Below are 18,887 nucleotides of genomic sequence, written 5' to 3' on the forward strand. Positions count from 1 at the left end.
CTCCCCATCGCATCACAAGCCGAAGAAGGATGGAAATAAATACAGGCCAACACCAGGCAGCCAGCGAACCGAGCACTGTGCGAGTGAATGTAGCAAAAGCAACAACAAAAACATCCTTCTAATTCAATCAACCGGCAAACACGGCTAAGCTGTGCGTGTGCATGTAGCAAAAGCAACAACAAAAACATTCCTTCAATTCACCGGCAAACAACACCGGCCAAGCTGCCCGGCTTTAGCAGCTGTGTATATGTAGCGTGTGTATGTAATAGCAGGCAGTAAGCAAAGCACAGTTCTCATTCAATGGGTTTCCCGTTCCTTCACTCCCGTTCCCTTTCCCGTTTCCATCTTAAGACAAAGGAATGCATTGAAAGGAGGCCAAACGCCGGGAAGCCGCCGTTGTACGTTTTTTGTGATTGATCGGTAACAGAAAGCCTATGACAAATATACCTCGTCCTGCATGAAGCTCGAATAGTACACTGGTTAGAATGTCGGACTGGCAAGACAATACATTTGGTGATGTGAGTTCGATTCTCACTACAGCGCTGTGGTTTTAATTTTTATTTTCTTGTTTCTGGAATGAATTATCCAATAGGAAGGAAATCCCATAAAATGTTTTTCTTGTTTCGCTTGAATGTAGTGGTCATCATTTTGGTTGGGAGCCGAGTCCTTATGCCAGTTACGGTTTTTCAAACATACCGTCTTCGGCACAGTGCACATTTCAGCGCATTATCGGCACAGAGATTTGCTAAATAGGCATTGGATTTTTGCAACCTCTTCTATGGGTGTATTAACTCTCAAACATGGTTTAAAGGTTTATTTCACATCTCTTCTCTAAATTTATTTCATACTCACTTTGGAAACTTGCAAACTTGGAGATTTAAACATGAACCCTCCTACTGAAAGCTGAACACTATACCTTTGTACCATGGGCGACTCTTAAAACAGTGGTATTCATAATTAACATTGATTTAAATTAATTTAGATTTGTCATCTCAAAGTGGGCTTTTACCAAATGATAAACAAACAATCAAGGAATAAGAACCATTAAGATTTGAAAATGAATTAATGTGAGTACAAAAATCAAAGTTTGATGTTATTTTTGTGGAATCATTTTGACACACATTTTTTCTTTTTCAACAATTGGTTCAACAGTTCATAAAGGAAATAAAAACTGTTTAAACTTGCTGGGGTCCCCCACCCAGAAGAAGAAAACGAAAATTCCAATTAAATGACGTATAACACAGTTCTATGTATCGAAACGATTAGATAAGTTTCCGTTGTCTTTGGCGGAAAACCCATGCTTTTAACAAACAGCTAATCCTGTGCTTGATCGCTATCCAATCTGATTCGGCCTATTATTTGGAGCGATATGCAAGATGAGTCCAACAATGAATAGATTGCAATTATTCTCAAGTTGAAGGCGAAAAAGAACTAAAGGAATTCATCTTTCGAAGCATAAAAATCTAAAATCGACTTTCGATTTGAGGTGTAAAACATTATTAAATCGATATTTTACTGAATTGATTAAAAATACGTTTGCTGTTCTTGAAATGCAATTCAGGTTTTCATTCATATATGAAAAGAAACACATATCTTCATTTTATGCTTGAAGCTTTTCTTTCAATACATCAGCAGTTTTTCATATTTTTTATCCGTCTATAATGTTAATTCTACAAATTCTATCAAATTCTATAGTAATGGCGATGGCTACAATTAAACCTTTGAATCAAACATGATTAATCTGTAAAAACTCAGTCCTTCAACAAACCATCAGTCTCCTCAAGTACTAGACATCAAATTTTTAATTTTTTTTCTCCTTGTTTTTCTTCGGAACATCCATCCGGAAATTGCCAACAAAAAGTTTCTGGCTTAAAACCTGCCAGGTGCCTTCTAAAAAGTTGGTTTTGCTGTCCTTTGCGAAATTATTCAAAGATTCGCCCCGCAAACGGTCCAAATATTATGCGTTCGATTTGACCGGAGTATTTTGTTTATTTTAAGGTGGGCAGCTTTTTCACCTTGTAGCAGCTAGGTCAGAAATTTTTGAATTCTAGCGTAACATTTCAAAAAGGCGAAACTGCCAAATGTAAACAAATCGAGTTAACGGTCATTCCGGATGTACGCGGTTGCACTGTACCTAATAAACGCGGTTTCATCTTAAAATCACTTAAAACTTTCAAAAAGTTGATAAAATTCAATTGGGCGAAACTTCCTGTAGATCCATTTTCGTTGGAACGTGAAGTTACGCCTATTCAAAATGGGGTTTATTTTTCTATTCGTGTAGGGCCAGTAGGCGTAACTGAGTTGATCGTGTGTGACAAAACGGCCTAATTAGTTTTTGCGGGTAGCACCAAAACCAAACAAAAACGGCCAATCACGGGCGAAACTTGCAGGCGTAACTGGAATCGAAAACAAAAAGGCGAAACTCGAAAATCTCTGAAATCGAGTGAAAATAGTTAAAGTTTTTGATAACCAACGAACAATCAGTGAATATAATGCACGTTTTTTTATTTTATTGAACAAAAAGTGGTTGATTTTTTAAATAGGATTTGATTGCATGTTCCAAAATTTCAAACGCGTTTTTCTCGTTTCGAGCTAACTGCAAGTTTCGCTGTTATGAAATGTTAGGCTAGAATTGTGCTTGATGAAACCTAACCTAAACCATCTTTACGTTTATCAAACTTCAACTCACTTTAAGATTCTCTACGATTCATCAAATGAGCTTTGGTTGAATAATTGATTTCCAGCTGTTTTTGGTTCTCCCACTGGAACTCTCCTGGATTTTTCCGATTCTGCCCAAGAGATTCTGTCATTGAGCTTTTGTATTGGACGATATCTCTAAAATCACTTGACAGATTGTCACCAAATTTTATACACGTATACACTACATTACAAGGTAGTTTCACTGATTTTTTTTTATAATACACGCACTCAAAAGTTATTCACAAAACAAAGTGTTGCATTTTTTTTCGAATACACTCTTTATGCGCTTTTTGATGGGAGATTTTTTCTTACACGTTGAATCCAGTCTTCGCTAGATTCATGTGTTCTCGATATTTCAACGTTATTGACATATATAAAAATTATTTTCGATTCTCACTTTTCGACGGAATTTCGTATATTCCAAAAGCTAGGAGTCTGAAAACTTTACGCACATGAGCGGACATCTTACAGTTTTTGAGAAAATGATTTTATAATAAAAGAGAAGAAATGGCTGACATATCTATTCAATGCATTTTGAGGTGATACGCTTTGAAAATAAGGGAAGAAAGAATTTTTTTAATTGACTAACTCAAAAAATTTAAAAATTCATACAAGTTTTTGATATGTTTTGATGTAAGATTTTTACTTTTAAAAGTTATACGTAGAGAAGCTCAGAACGAAACTTGGGTGGTTTTTGTTTCTTATTCAAATGAACTAGTAAAACAAATTCAAGCTTTTATGATGGATTCATCATGATCAGAAAGTGGAATAAGAGAGTGTTTTTGTATGTCTCCAACATGTTTGTAAAACGCCTCTATGCTAGAATAACAGGTTGAATGGAATAAATAAATGATTTTTATCAATGAAATTTTGAATCTAAGCTCTAATAACATCTTAAGAGAGAATTCAAGATCTTAAAACCAATTTGGTAAAGTTTTTTTTTTATGGATGAACAGCCTCCATTCTATGGCAACCCTAACTTTTGTTTTATTGTATACACCCAAAATAATTTTCACTTAAAAAATAAGTGACATCTGTAGTAAATTCTCGCCATACGTAATTTCATTTGAATTTTAAGTGATGGGTCAAGTGAATTCACTAAAGTGACCGGTCAAGTGAATTACACTATGACGTAAGAATGAAATTTATGTGAATTTCTAAGTAAGTTTCTAGTTAATTATCTCTCGTTTTTTTTAAAATAAAAGAACATTTATAGAACACTACTTCGATTTCAAATACTTACATTACGCTTTCGCCATAAATTTATTGCTTGGAAAATTCCATCGTAATCCAAAGGCAGATCGGTTACTGCGGATAGTGCGACTTCTAAATCTTCCCTGCTGCAAACCAGAAAATCTGCCCAGTTCAACCCACAAGCTGAAACATGATAACACCTTTAAATAACTTTACCTTACATCACGTTTAACACAAACTACCGCCAAAATCGCCTAGTACAGAATTGGGAAAATCCAAATCCAGCCTAAGCTTTAAACGCTTTAAAATTTGCCATTTTGAACTCGGAAAATAAACACAACCGACCCGACATTCACTTGAAATTCAAGTGATGGGGAAGTGAATATTTTTTCTCACTTCAAATCCAAGTGACGAATAAAGTGAATGTGGATGAATTCACTTGAAATTTAAGTGACTGCCAAGTGAAATGTATATGTCTCACTTGAATGGAAGAAAATCACTGGATCCTTGTTTTTAAGTGAAAAATCATGTGTATTTTAAGAGTGGATTTGGTTTCAGTGTAACATTATAAAAAGACATACACCGTCTTAGCCGATTAAGGCTTTACAGACTGAATAAATGACGTGGACAACTTAAGATTAACATTTAACACCCAGTACCGAGATGGGAATCGAACCCATGTCATCAGTGGACCAGCGATTACTGTCATACCACGCTAACCACTCGACCACCGAGACGTACAATAATTATTGTATAACATTTTAAAAGAAATAGATTTTAATAAAACTTCAGCTATGTCGCACGAAAGTTATCACTTTCTAGAAATTCCATTGAAATTATACGGAAATATTGCCATAAACATAACATTTAAAACATAAAAATTACTCCAATGTATAGAAAATGTATAGATGTCTGCTATTGTGTATATAGTTTTTGTACACATATTGCGTAAATTGCACCTATTTAGACTCCTGCGCAAATAATTTCCATGCAGAAATATTTTTGCACTGACGCACACATAGACAAATCAGCCGTTGCTCGCTTCTGATTTTCGAATCACATTTCCAAACGGCATAATCGTTATTGTTTTGGCGAAAATTATTATGAAATGCGAACCAAGGAGTTTAATAACGAAAATTGACCGATCAACAAATGAAAAGAAACGAACAGAAAACAGAATGCATTCTGTACATTCGGGTACAAGGATGTAAGTGGAACAAATAAATCATGCATTTCGGTCGTTTTTTGAATTATTGGAAAATTGCACGGAGGTCTAAATTGGTGTAATCTGCGTAGTTTGTTAAAGACGACAACGGTGCGTATGAAAGTTAATTTTTTGGTAGAAATAATTTAAAGTAACTGAACTCTGATGTTGGTCCTTTTTTCATATAGTCCCTTTTCAACTTTTAGCACATGATAGTTTAAAAATTCATGAAATTGACAATATTTGATGTAATATTTGATTAAATCAGCATTCTGCTTAATAGGCGCATATAGCCCGTTTCTCCCCTAGTCAAAATAGTGGATTTCCAAAACCGGGTGGGCTAAATGCGCATATTTATGTTCCAAGCTATATTTCAGTTCCAATAGCAGTATTTTCGAATAATTTAATTGAAGATGGGAGAAACTGATGTTAGGCACACATCAAGGTTGAACTTTTGGCGAAGTTTTAGATATCATCAGTTCCTTTGCATAAAACATAGTTAGGGATGATATATGGCCATATTTCATGATAAATTTTGTTCATATAATTTTTTATCAGTATGAAATTCTTCTATTTTCTCTGTAAGATTTTAATAAGAGCGTAGATTTAGTGTTTCAATGATAAAAAGTTAAAAATGTACATAACTAATCTATTTTCTCTTGATAGAGGTATTTAACCTGTCTGATATAAAGAGTGATACGGTTAAAATTTGGTCAAGGGAAAGCGCGTGTAAATCCGTGAAATCGTTTATTTAAAAACCAAATTAAATTTCTTTTTCAAGTTTAATTAGTATAAAATTCAGGAAAATATTCAGTTAGGCTTCCGTTTTTCCAAATCCGAATTATTGGGCCTTACGCTTAACCCCTGCCATCAGATTTTGTACAGCCACCTCGTCCACCTTCTTCGCCGCAGAAAGCCAGTTTGCTTTGAACTGCTGCTCGTCCTTAGCAGTTTTTTTTTGTCTTCTTTAGGTTCCGCTTGACAATAGTCCAGTATTTCTTAATTGGGCGGAGCTCTGGCGTGTTGGGAGGGTTCTTGTCCTTGGGAACCACCTGCACGTTGTTGGCGGCGTATCACTCCACGGCCAGTTTACCGTAATGGCAAGATGCCAAATCCGGCCAAAACAGTACAGAACAACCGTGTTTCTTCAGGAAAGGCAGCAGACGTTTATTCAAACACTCTTTCACGTAAATTTCTTGGTTGACAGTCCCGGAAGCTATGAAAATGCTGCTTTTCAAGCCACAGGTACAGATGGCTAGCCAAACCAGATATTTCTTCGCGAACTTTGACAGTTTCATGTGCTTGAAAATATCTGCTACCTTTCCCCTTCCTTTGGCCGTATAAATCTCCTGTCCCGGAAGATGCTTGTAGTCGGCTTTGACGTAGGTTTTGTCGTCCATTACCACGCAGTCAAACTTCGTCAGCATCGTCGTGTACAGCCTCCGGGATCGCGCTTTGGTCGTCGTATTTTGTTTATCATCGCGATTTGGAGTCACTACCTTCTTGAAAGTCGATAGTTCGGCTCGTTTTTGGCTCGATGCACGGTTGTGGACGATACACCCAGCTTATTTGCGGCATCTCGGAGAGAAAGGTTAGGGTTTCGCTTGAAACTACCGGCAACTCTCTTTGTCGTCTCAGCGGCTTCCGGTTTTCGATTTCTCCCCGATCCAGACTTCCTGGCTGTCGACAAACGTTCCCCAAACACTTAAATTACATTTGTAACGGTTGATTTGGCAACTTCTAGCGATTTTGCCAGTTTTGCGTGCGAGTAGCTCGGATTTTCGCGATGCGCTAGCAAAATTTTGATACGCTGCTCTTCTTCCTTAGACGGCATTTTCACAACTGAAAAGTGAATTCCAAAATCAAAATAGGAGCAACATTCTACACACACACACACCTTCAAAATGAGGGGTGTTCAGGTTTTTTAAATGCAAAATTGAAAGAAATTCGTCAAGTTGATATTGACCAAATTTTGACCGATTACCCTTTAGGTATTTAAAAGCCTGTTTATTATTTTAAAATCTTATCATTTATGTTTTGGTACAAGCTTTTACTTGATGAGTTTCTGATTTTCAGATGAATTAGAAAGAAAAACCATTATCATTCTTGTTTGCAGATTGTGTAAGTTCGATTACTAAAGTTCAAAATATTTTAACAAAACTGTAAAAAATCTTCTTGGTATTTTTAATTTTTTTTTGCTTTTTTCGTCTCTTGTTTCTCCGGTTGGCATTAAAATTTGAAAACCTATTAATTGGGTGTATTTATCTCTGAGTGATCCTAAAATCACCTTAATTGTTTCTCTAATTCCATAACTGCGTCCTTTAGGAAAGTTTTGTCCAAACACATACCTTTTTCCGCCCTTATTGCAAGAAACCTCAAGTGGAAAAGTAACATCCATTGAAGCTATATTAACTACAGTCGTCTTACAGAATGACGACCATTACGATTGACTCATAAAGATAATCCCATTAACGGCTTCGGGTTTCTCTTCTCCGTGTCATTGCAGATATGTAGCTGATTTCACTCCAGGCCAAGGACATCATAATGGCTAAAGAATCAGGTCACCTTCCGGTTACCTGCGACTATCTGAGAGCAACAGAAAGGAAGCCTATACAAAACCAATAAGCCATTAGCTGCAATCACGGTGGAACCCCGCTACGTGGATTATTTCTGTTGACCCTTGTCGCGTAACCACTTTCGGAAGAAAGAACCTGTTTGAAGCAAGATGAATCCAGCAAGGAAAAATATAATGATATCCAGCTCTGAAAACCCAGAGACGACAACGAATGATAAGGGAATATCCAAGCCCGTTTTCCAAAGGTAGAAGGTCCAAAAACTGTCCAACCGTGTCCGGCCATAGACTGACCCGAAAAGAGAAAGGCGCAGACAGGAATCGCGCAAAGAAAGAAATTCCCTCCCACGGAAAGAGACAAAAAAAAAAGGTGTAATCAATCGACACAGATTTAAGGAACCGAGGAACAACAACAGCAGAATAAAAAAGCCCCGGCGACGACGAATACGCAAAAAGGTAGAATGTGTCTGTATGAAAGTGAGGCGTAAACAGCACAGCGCAGAGCAGCGTTTGGATTGATGAGAGACATTCCATACAAACCGTTATAAGAAACAAGCAAGTCCGGCAAGTTTTTGAGCCCCCCAAAAAGTCCCGAAGCGAAGCATTGAAGAAGGGGAAAAAACAACCGTGAAGATATGTCACAGAAAGAGCGACATTTTTGCCTTTTTAGATTATTTCCTAAAATCCGAGAAGAAATAGCATCCCTAATGATTAGAAAAAAATAAAGCAAAGGGCAACCGTTTGCGTAGCGAAAACGTGTGAGCTTTTGAAGCGTAAACGATACGCGTGATGAACAGTTTAAAAGTAACTAGAATTCAAGTGCCAAACTTGTGTTCCTCCTCCAGGATCCCACTGTTTCCAGTTGTTTTTTGGGTCACGTCCAGTGTTGTTGTTGTAGTTGTGCATAACTTTGGTCGAAAAAAAGCATTCGTCCTCATTTTGGGGACCCCTGCTTCGAGAAACCTTCCGCAGAACCGAGAGATGTTGCATGTAGCGATCAATTTTTGCGAGCGACCTACGCCAACAATTTTAATCCACAATCGTGTGGAGTAAGGAGATAAGAATGTGCCCCGAGCCAGGGTGATCCTCAACTGACTGGTTTTTTATTGAATTTTTCAGCAGTTGTATGATCAGTTTTTGGGATCGAACTACCTGAAGGAATTGAGGTTTAGTGTAAACATACAGTCATGAAAATTTTGAAAGAAGTGATTTTAACACCATCATCAAGTATTTTCTTCTCAGTCTTTCACAATGTATAGGATATTAAAAATTAAGAACAACTCTAAGAGTACTTCAACATGGTCACTCATCCCGAATGATTAAAGAGCAAAACTGCATTACAATGACCTCTTTATGACGTAAACAAAAATTTAGGAATCTTTTCGAAGAACTTCCGGGGAAAAGATTTGTATTTCACATTTCAGAACTATGGTACGTCTTAAATAGAGTGTCAATTTCCCGACCATTTTTGCGTTTCCGTGGATCGGGAAATCCGAGCATTCCTTTTTTTAAATCATAGTTCAGAAACTAAAACTGAATTTCTGATTTAAATTTGAGTTTCGAATCTAAATTATGAATCTGAATTCTAAGTCCTAATTCATTTTGAAACTGAATTCTAAATATGAATTCTGAATCTGAAGTCTGAGTCTGAATTTTAAATCTGAATTCTTAATTCTAACTCCTGATTCTGAATCTGACTTCTTCATCTGATTTCTGAATCTGAATTCTCATTCTGGATTTTGTTATTTGAGTTCTAAACCAGACTTCTAAATATTCTAAATTGGGATTAAGAATTTGGATTAAGATTCTTGATTCGGATTTTTATTCTGAGTCTTAATTCTGAACCTGATATCTAATCTATTCTTTATTCTTAAATAGGATGAAAGATTTTACATACAGTATGCAAAAAAGTTTATCCACCCCCAGCGAAAAACTCGATGTATTCCAAAAAACCCTACGGAAAATTAAAACACAGGTAATTGTTGTTCAGTTTATTATTGTTTATGTTAAAACAAAGTCAATTCATTCAAGTTCCAAATAAAAAACATATTCTGTTGCATTTGAGATATGATGTTAAAAAAAATAACGCAAAAAAAGTTTATCCACCCCTCTGGCTCACGTAGCCTTTGTACTTCGTGTGACCTCCTTTGGCTTCAATAACTGCTTGACAACGTCGTGGCATCGATTTAACATGCTTAGCAGTTGTTTCCGGGGTGATTTTGTCCCATTCAGTTGAGATTAGAGTGTCCGTCCCGGGATTTCCCGGGCGGGAATTCCCGGGAATTTGAAAAATTCGGGAATTCCCGATTCCCGGGAAACGTAGTTTCATTCCCGGGAATTCCCGACATGAATGAAATTATTTCTCTGGAAAAGCCTGAAAGCCTCCGGAATAATTCTTATTGTTCTTTTTGAAGTTGTAGTCATACAAAATCATTGATAATATGCCGATTCCTGTGGCATTCCTGTGGAATTCCCGACATGAATGAAATTATTTCTCTGGAAAAGCCTGAAAGCCTCCGGAATAATTCTTATTGTTCTTTTTGAAGTTGTAGTCATACAAAATCATTGATAATATGCCGATTCCTGTGGCAGTAGACATTTTGCAGCCATTTAGTGCTATTTTTTATATTAAAATAGATAAGTTTAGAAAGATTAGATATATGTATTTCCACACCGTATTTATCGAACGAAAACCCACAACAGTTTGAAAAATATATGAAAAATCGCGCAGCAGGTAGACAGATTGTGTTTTCTCGAAAGTAACATTCATGCACTTGTTTTCTTGGCTTTGAAAGTTAGATGAATTTCAAAACCATCGATTTTTTTAATATGATGAGCAAATATGTTAAGTTGGAAGAAAAATGGTTGGAATAATCAAACAAGTAAAAACATTTTTTTTTATCAACCCCTAATTGCTTGGATAAATTCTTCATTTGACTTATTTAGGTTATTTCATAGTTCGTTTTTAATTTATCAATTTATCGAACAAATTATGGTCTTGTATGCACGAAAAGTTCGATAAGCTATGTATATTTGAATAGAAGTGCATATATTTTACAAGTTTTTGAATGCTTCCCGGGATCCCGGGAATTCCCGGGAAATAGGCCACCAGATTTCCCGATTCCCGGGAAAGGGAAAATGACCGGGAAATGGACACTCTAGTTGAGATTACCTGCCGCAATTGCTGGATGCTTGTTGGTTTTTGCTCCTGAACCTTAATTTTCAAAATTGACCAGAGATGCTCGATCGGATTAAGGTCGGGATACTGTGCTGGCCACTCCATAATTTTGATACGCTTTTCTTTGAACCATTGCGAAACCAGCTTTGAGGTGTGTTTCGGATCTCCGTCTTGTTGGAACGTACATATATCTGCGCCCCAACTTAAGCTTTTGTGCAGACGCTGGTAGTTTCCGTCTCAAAATATCCAAATAAACCTCCTTGGTCATGATTCCATCGATGAATTCAAGTTCTCCAACGCCGGATGTAGCTATAGATCCCCACACCATGACTCTACCTGTAAATGAAAATCAAAGTTATGCAATGTATGTTGAGTAACGCTCCACCGCAATGCTTGACTGTAGGCCGCAAACACTCCTTTTTCAAACTTCCACCGGTTCGCCGCCTTTTTCGTGTGATACCATCAGACCCAAATAGCATTACTTTCGACTCATCTGACCAAATCACCTTATTCCAGTCATCACTGGTCCATGAAATGTGGTCCAAGGCCCACTTCAATCTTTTTTTTATATTTTTTGCGGACAACCATGGCTTCTTAAGCGCTACTCTGCCCTTAAGACCTTTCTTATGAAGACGATTTCGCACGGATTGTGATGTCAGTTAAATGGAAAATTCGCTTTCAATCTGTTTCGAAATTTTCGGAGCTGATAGTCCCCGGTCCAGCTCTGCCTTCTTCACGATAGTTCTGTCAATTCGGCCTGTAGTCTTTGAAGGACGCCCCGATCGCTTAGCTGGTGAGATTGAACCACGCTGTTTGTACACCTGAACAATCCTAGCAACCGTGTCTTTATTAAGCTGGACAATATCGGCAATATTACGGTAGCTTTTGCCGGTTTTGTGATGTTCAACTATCAAATTTCGGATGCTGATCGGTATTTGTGCTTTTTTGGGCATTTTGCAACCAATGACTTCCAATTTTGAACACGAAACACGAAACGAAAACTTCAAGAGCGATAAATGACAGCTAGACACAATGTTTACATTCAAGAAAGCTACAGGCTACACACTGAAAATTTGGAAAACACACTTAATTAGTTTTAAAACACAGGAACCAAGAATGCTGTTTCCTTGTGTAAAAGATCTACAATTTTTATTCTGAAGGCCTTTACCCAGCAAACATGAAATCGTATCAGAAATGATAACTAAAGTCGTTTACAATGATGTTGCGAATCGTAATTCCAACTGCATAGTGAATAGATCGTATAAATGTCGTCTGGAGTCAGTTTTGATTGAATAGGCATAAGATAGAAAGTTCGCCATGTTTGTAAATTTTTAAATGATTTTGCTCCCGCGCGGACTTCAAGTGAGAGAATCATCGTCGTGTTCTCTCTGCAATCAGCAGTGTATCCGTATGATGGCTAAAAATCAGATGGGAATCGAGTCATATTGACCAATGAGAGATCTGGAAAATATTGTCGCTGGCAACTATTTCAAGGCTGTGAGAGCAAAATCTTGTGCTCTCTTGCATTCTTCCGATAGGCACGAATAAGGTGTCGGATAACGCCCAATTGGTGTAGTTTTCATCGGTTTAGAAAGAAATGAAATTTATGTATCTAAATTGCCTCCACTTTGATAGGTAAACGCTTTTTTTTACGTTCGTACGATCATTCTATAATAGATATGGAGCGTATATCAAAACAGCATAAGAATATAACTACAAAAATGTTTGAGGGGCAGCTCTTTTATACGAGATGAATCATCCCATAGGATGAAAGTCCTCGGAAAAACAGCACTTTCGCCTTGATTAACACGCCTGATTGTGTTTCCTCAACTTCCACAAAATAGATTGCTACGATGATTATTTAGGTGTTGAAATGTGACCAAGAAAATTGAATTTTTTTAAAACTACGTTCAATTATAACTCAAGTTTTTGTTCACCTATTTGATGAATTTTATTGTGTGGATTCTGCTTGAATCAAACCAAACCGAACCAAATCCGGTCCAGACAAGATAACCAAAGAAGGACTCCCTACCATTTCGGGATTGAGTTGAGAGTTGTTGTTCGCGGGCCGATTTGCGCATCAACAAAACTGAAACCTATTACCAAACAACACTCGCTCTGCTTGGTCCTCGACTCAATAAATCCTACCTACACGGATGTTAAACAACAACCGGGCCTGCCCGTTTCGCAAGGTGTGGAGGAGGACATTCAAACCCAAAACCTGAAGCAATGCACTCGAAATGCAGATTTTACAGTCAGTTCTTTCTCCTTTCAACTTATTCTCCGTACTCGAGTACTGTTTTACTTTTTTCATATAGATATTTAACTGAATGATTACATTGTATAAATATTTTCTTTATTATTTATAAGTGACCGACCCCAAAATTGCAGTTTTACACGCATGCACCATCAGTTACCAGTTAGTATTTCCGATTATCTTGTCCGTACTCTCGTTAAGTTTATTGTATAAATGTTTTATCCCTCGATACGAATAGAATATGCTTTAAAAAAGATTCTAGAGATTAAGTTGAACAAAGCCCTGTGTATTTTGAGTAGGTGTATACTTAGTATGTATAGAAAATAAACTTAAAAATGTGAAACGAATCAAATTTCTAAGAACAGCAACATCACAAAACCGCTAGAATGTAAGTTGTGTTCCACAAACGTCCGTCTTAGGAGATATTTTTTTAAATCCATTGTATTTTTGAAAACATCATATAAAAAATCTACCGGCCGGAGCTATTGCTTGAATACCTAAATACATACATATGTGCTTTGTTAGAAAATGTGGCAAACTAGTCTGTACTAAGTAGTGTTGTAAAAATTGAAACCGAACAAAACAAAAAGCTACGAAATAAAACAAAACCAGTTGTTGAAATCCGACGATTTTGAAAGAAAAGTGTACTGTAAACTTATGAATTGCTGCCAGTCCAACGCAAAGATGACATCTGTTAGATGCAAAACTTTTTAAATATGACAAACATTTGAGCAGTTGTGCGTAGGGTGGGGCAGGGTTGTATTTTATGACCAGCTTTTTTTTAGTATTATTATGTAAGTAAACTATTTATGTATAGCAAGCAACCTGTCTGTTTAGTTCTGTTTTGAAAGAAAATCCCTTTACTTTTGGAGTAACTGCCAGATGTATCTAATGATGAGTTAAAGTTATATATTTAATTCAATTTCAATGTCCTTAGGAACGTTTGTACTTTATGAAAACTTTAATGTTTCTAAATTTTAATGGAAGTGTAGTAAGCTCTATTTTTCATTCCATTTTTTTCAAATTGGTCTTTACTCAAAAAATATCAAACAAGTACTGACATAACTAAAAATAGTGATTTCATATAACAAGTTCTGATTTTTGAATTTTGATTTGCTGGTAAGTGTATAGATAGTTCTTTTTATTCGTTTCACTGATGCTTGATGATCCAAAAGGCATTGAAGAAACACATGGAAGCAAAAAGTCTATTTCTGTCTCATGCTGCATCGAGTCCAATAAATTATGTCGAAAAAATTTCAACGAGCTTCTGGGCCTGCCTCTCCTTCGATGTCCCTCTGGGATCCATTCAAGCGCCTCTCTGCAAATCTCGTTCTTATCTCATCGCAGCGTGTGCCCAATCCATCTCCACTTGCGTTACCGAATCTCAATTTCCAGCGCCTTTTGATAACACCGGCGATGAAGTTCCACGTTTGAGATCCAATTGCCAGGCCACCAAGCGCGGATGTTCCGCAGGCAGCGATTCAAAAATACTTGCAGTTTTTGCGTCATCACCGCATATGTGCACCAAGTTTCACACCCGTACAACAATAAGGATTTGACGTTTGAGTTGAAGATTCGGATTTTCACTCGTAGAGATATCTGGCGTGACCGCCAGATGTTCCGGAGACTCGCAAACGCAAATCGGGCCTTTCTGATCCGGATTTCGATGTCTTTTCTAGTATCACCATCAGGGGTAATCTGGCTACCAATATACTGGAACCACACCACTTTCTCAACCTGTTGTCCAGCTACCACGAAATTGGAAGGATTTACTGTGTTGATTTCCATCGACTAAGTCTTTACGACATTGATTTTGAGACCTGCTGCCTTGGAGCTTTCGGTGAGGTCGTCGAGTTTGCTCTGCATGTCCTGTTGTCTTTTAGTGAGCAAAACAATATCGTCTGCCAGGTTCAGGTCGTTCAGCTGCTCCATTGTCGAAGGATTCCACGGCAACCCTCGATTTGGTCTACAGTCAATCGATTGTATCAGACAAGACACCGTCGTGCAGGACCTAAAATGCCTCGTATTGTACATCGCTGAGATGGACTAGTTTCTCTGGGAGCCCTCGTCGCCTTAGAGCCGCCCAGATGTTTCGTGGTTCTGTTGGTCAAATGCTTTTTCGAAATCAACGAACACCAGCAGGAGAGAGTCCTAGAATTCGTTGATTTGTTCCAGTATTATTCGTAGCGTTGTGATGTGGTCCACACATGATCGTCCGGATCTTAATCCAGCTTGTTGCCGTCGGAGTCGGAGCCGAACGTCGATTTTCTCCTGGATCCTGTTCAGGATCACTTTGCAGAGTACTTTGAGAGTTGTACAGATCAAAGTTATTCCACGCCAGTTTCAGCACTTGGTCAGGTCTCCTTTCTTCGGGACATTTACAAGGCATCCAGTCGGCCGGGAATGTTGCAGTATCCTAAATGTCAGCGAAAAGACGGGGCAACATTTGTGTTGACGAGGCAGGCGCTTTGTTGAATTTCATGTCTTTGATTGCCGCTTCTATTTTAGCCAGCGAGGGCGCTTCCGAGTTGACGCCATTTATGCGACTTACTGTTAGCGCTTCAAGCTGCGGGTTCTGTTGGTCATCGCTATTTGTGACTCGGAAGAGTTGTTCAAAATGCAACGTTTGAGCTGATCTGTTCAATCTGTCAACAGCTGACCTGCTCGGTCTTTCAGCGGCATCATTGTATTTGTCCTTGCACCACTAAGGCGGTTCATTGGCATTCGCAAAAAAAATTTCTTCGACTTTGAAAAGTTCATGCCTGTGGTTTTTTTCCCGGTTAAATAGAAAATCATGGTGAATAAAAAAAATCAATGTAAAGCACTAAAATTTCTAACAAAATTTTCCCAAAACTTGTTGATCGATATGAAATCATGACAAATACTTCGACGGCTATTAAAACGTAGCAGCAAATTGACAGGTTTACGATGACTTTCTAAAATTCTGAATTTCATATATCATATTTTTGTTAAGCACCGCATCGCCAAATGTAATTACATCACTAGAACCGGATTGCCATAACCTCACGTTAACATAAAATGCAGATTTATAAAAAGTTCGAAAAACAGCTTCCTTTGAATAGTCGTCAAAAATTATGTGTTTCGTGTTTTATAGATCTAAAGACGCCAAAATGTCAATTATGTCAACTTTCCAATTCACATTTAAAAAAATTTCTATTCTGACTAGAACAGCTTTGGCGGCTGATTCATTAAAAAATACGGTTTTCATACAATTTTTTTACATTTTTGTGGCCACGATCTTAAGAAATTTAAAAAAAAATTCCATATGTGCATTAGAGTGCCCCAAATGATCCGACATTAGAAGAAGTTATGCGCTGCAGGCTTAAATTGATTCTAGGTCTAGTACAAGGTCTCATGCCAAATTTAGGCCAGATCGGATCACGGGAAGGGCTCGCTCAACTAGCCGTAAGTTTGTATGGGATTTTGGGACATTTAGTTCGGGAGGAACACGAAAATCCAGTTTTTCATAAATAAACGGGTTTTCTTGAAGCCTAAAATATGACAAATATTTCCTCCGAATACTGCATTTCGATTCAAGTTAAGACACAAAAGTTATTAAGCTTCAAAAATTTGTTATCTTTTTTAAGAGTGATATTCATCACCATTAATGAGAGACACTGCATCGAACATTTTGACCTAAACCTAAAAAAAAGTTACCCCATTTTTTTGAAATTTAATAACTTTATTATTATTAGTCAAATCGAAATGCAGTCTTGGGTTGAAATTTTGGTCATAGTTTAGGCGTTTAGGCTAGTTATTAATGAAAAACTGGATTTTCATGTTTTTCCCGAACAAAATACAAACTTTAGGCTCGTTGAGCGACCCCTTCCCGTGATCAGACCTGGCCCAAATTAAGCATGAGACCTTGTACTAGGCCTAAGATCAATTTAAGCCTCCTCGCATAACATCTCACAAGCTTGAAAATTCTCATACAAATTTGGAACAGTCTAAAGTGCATCATATAGCTTCTAATTTCAGCTTTCTCAGGCACTAAGTGATTTTTTTCGAGCACTTTAATAACTGACTTACAGCCTTTGTCCCGAAGCATGTTTTCCAAAAAAAATTCTTCGACTTTGAATAACTTTCAAATAAAAAATTGTAGCTGAATATGATAAGATACACGAGTCACGTTACAAGCTTTCCAAAACCATACATTTTGTAAAAATCGGTTGAGAAACAAGAGAGTTTTAGTGGAAGAGGTATTAGGAGTCATTTGAGACCCCCGGCTGTATTAATAGGTGAACCACATACGTTTTTTCGAAATCTACAAACTTTGAAAAAATTATTACAATGGTAATTATTACAATAAAAATAGTCATGTAGAAAAATTTGCGAAAAAACAACATGTAATAGAAGTTATAGCCGTTTGAAGTTTAAATAATGCCATTTGACCTCTCCGGTACGTTTAGTGTTAAATTTATAGTGAAGTCATTTACAAACAAAATTAAACTTTCCAATTTCCTTGGATCTTCTATCATATGTTTTTTAGGGGATGAAGTCGAAATTTTGAGCGCTTGCACACCAAAATATGATTTTTGGGTTAATTAACATAATGTTTAAGTAGGATTTGGAAGTTCGACGAAGAAATTTTTCCCCAAAATGTAAAAATATTCAACAAAAATGTCAATTAGGAGAGATTATATTTTCACAGGAGTTGAAATAAAGTTTGTGGTGAAAAATGTTGAAAAATTGCCGACAGCACTGTGCATAATTTGAACCGGAATCACCGGTTTCCTAAGCCAACGCGTACGAGGCTATGCTGAAGAAGTTTGTAGAAGACCAAGGATTAAATTGTCTGAAAATCTAACCTTTCCTTAGAGACTGATTTTTTTTCCAAAAAAAGAATACAGAGACTGAAGTCCAGTTGAATACTTTTAGAGTTTACTGAAAAAACTTGTTAGTTTCCGACTATGTTTATACACAGCAAAAATTATTTCCTGTAAGATTACGCAAATGTCCTGTAACAAAAAGGAGCAGGACATTTACCGTAATTTTGTGATTTAAATCATCGACGTTTTTCGGCGGATTTTAGAATCAAAAACGTTATTACCAGTTGTCCAGACGTTTCGAGCGACTATGGCTTTCGCTCCTCTTCAGTGGACACTAAAATTATATTTTAAACAATGAATTTTTATCTAAATTATCAATATTTGAAATCTTACAAACAACTGGCCTTCGTCTATACTAGTTTGATTCGGGACATTTTGTTTTGATTTTCGTTTACATTTGTATGTTAGTGTTTGTGACAATTTTTTAATTACACAGTCGTAAGCTGTCTTAAAATTACAGGAGTCTATTTGCCTATTGACTACATTGTTGTCACCTCTAATCTTAATGTAAAAAGTTTCAGCTGTGATTCTTGCATTATAGCCTGTAACTTTTTCTAAAATGTTTGTATTGTCGAAGTCGAAAAGGTGACCAGTTTCCAAACTGTGTTTTGCAAACTGTATTGTGCTAGTCCAGTGCTAAATTGTTTTGTAGATACATTTGTTTTATGTTGTTTTAATCTTTTTTTTTCCAAAAACTGACTAGTTTCACCTATGTATGATTTGTTACATTTACCACAATTAATTTCATACACGACATTGGTATTTTTGGTTTTGGGGATGTTGTCCTTAGTTTTTGTGAGGATCAGATTTTTAATTTTATCTAAAGGCTGGAAGGCGACATTAATGTCAAATTGCCATAAGTACCTTGAAAGCTTTTCCCCTAATCCTGAAAAATACGGGATTGTTACAAATTTGCTTGAATTTCTATTGGT

The 18,887-nt window shown here is 37.0% G+C and overlaps 1 protein-coding gene across 2 annotated transcripts in view; it reads left to right on the forward strand.

Moving 5' to 3' along the window:
- Nucleotides 1-13,929, forward strand: part of LOC129748809 (protein held out wings) — a 108,501-nt gene extending 94,572 nt beyond the window's left edge. For both annotated transcript variants that reach the window (XM_055743564.1, XM_055743565.1), the window contains exon 3: nt 7,605-13,929. The gene's annotated coding sequence lies outside the window, so the exon portion shown is untranslated. The remainder of the gene's footprint in view (nt 1-7,604) is intronic.
- The last annotated feature ends 4,958 nt before the right edge of the window (nt 13,930-18,887 follow it).

This window comes from Uranotaenia lowii, chromosome 2, assembly GCF_029784155.1.
Source record: "Uranotaenia lowii strain MFRU-FL chromosome 2, ASM2978415v1, whole genome shotgun sequence".
In the NCBI taxonomy this organism is placed as follows: Eukaryota; Metazoa; Arthropoda; class Insecta; order Diptera; family Culicidae; genus Uranotaenia; species Uranotaenia lowii.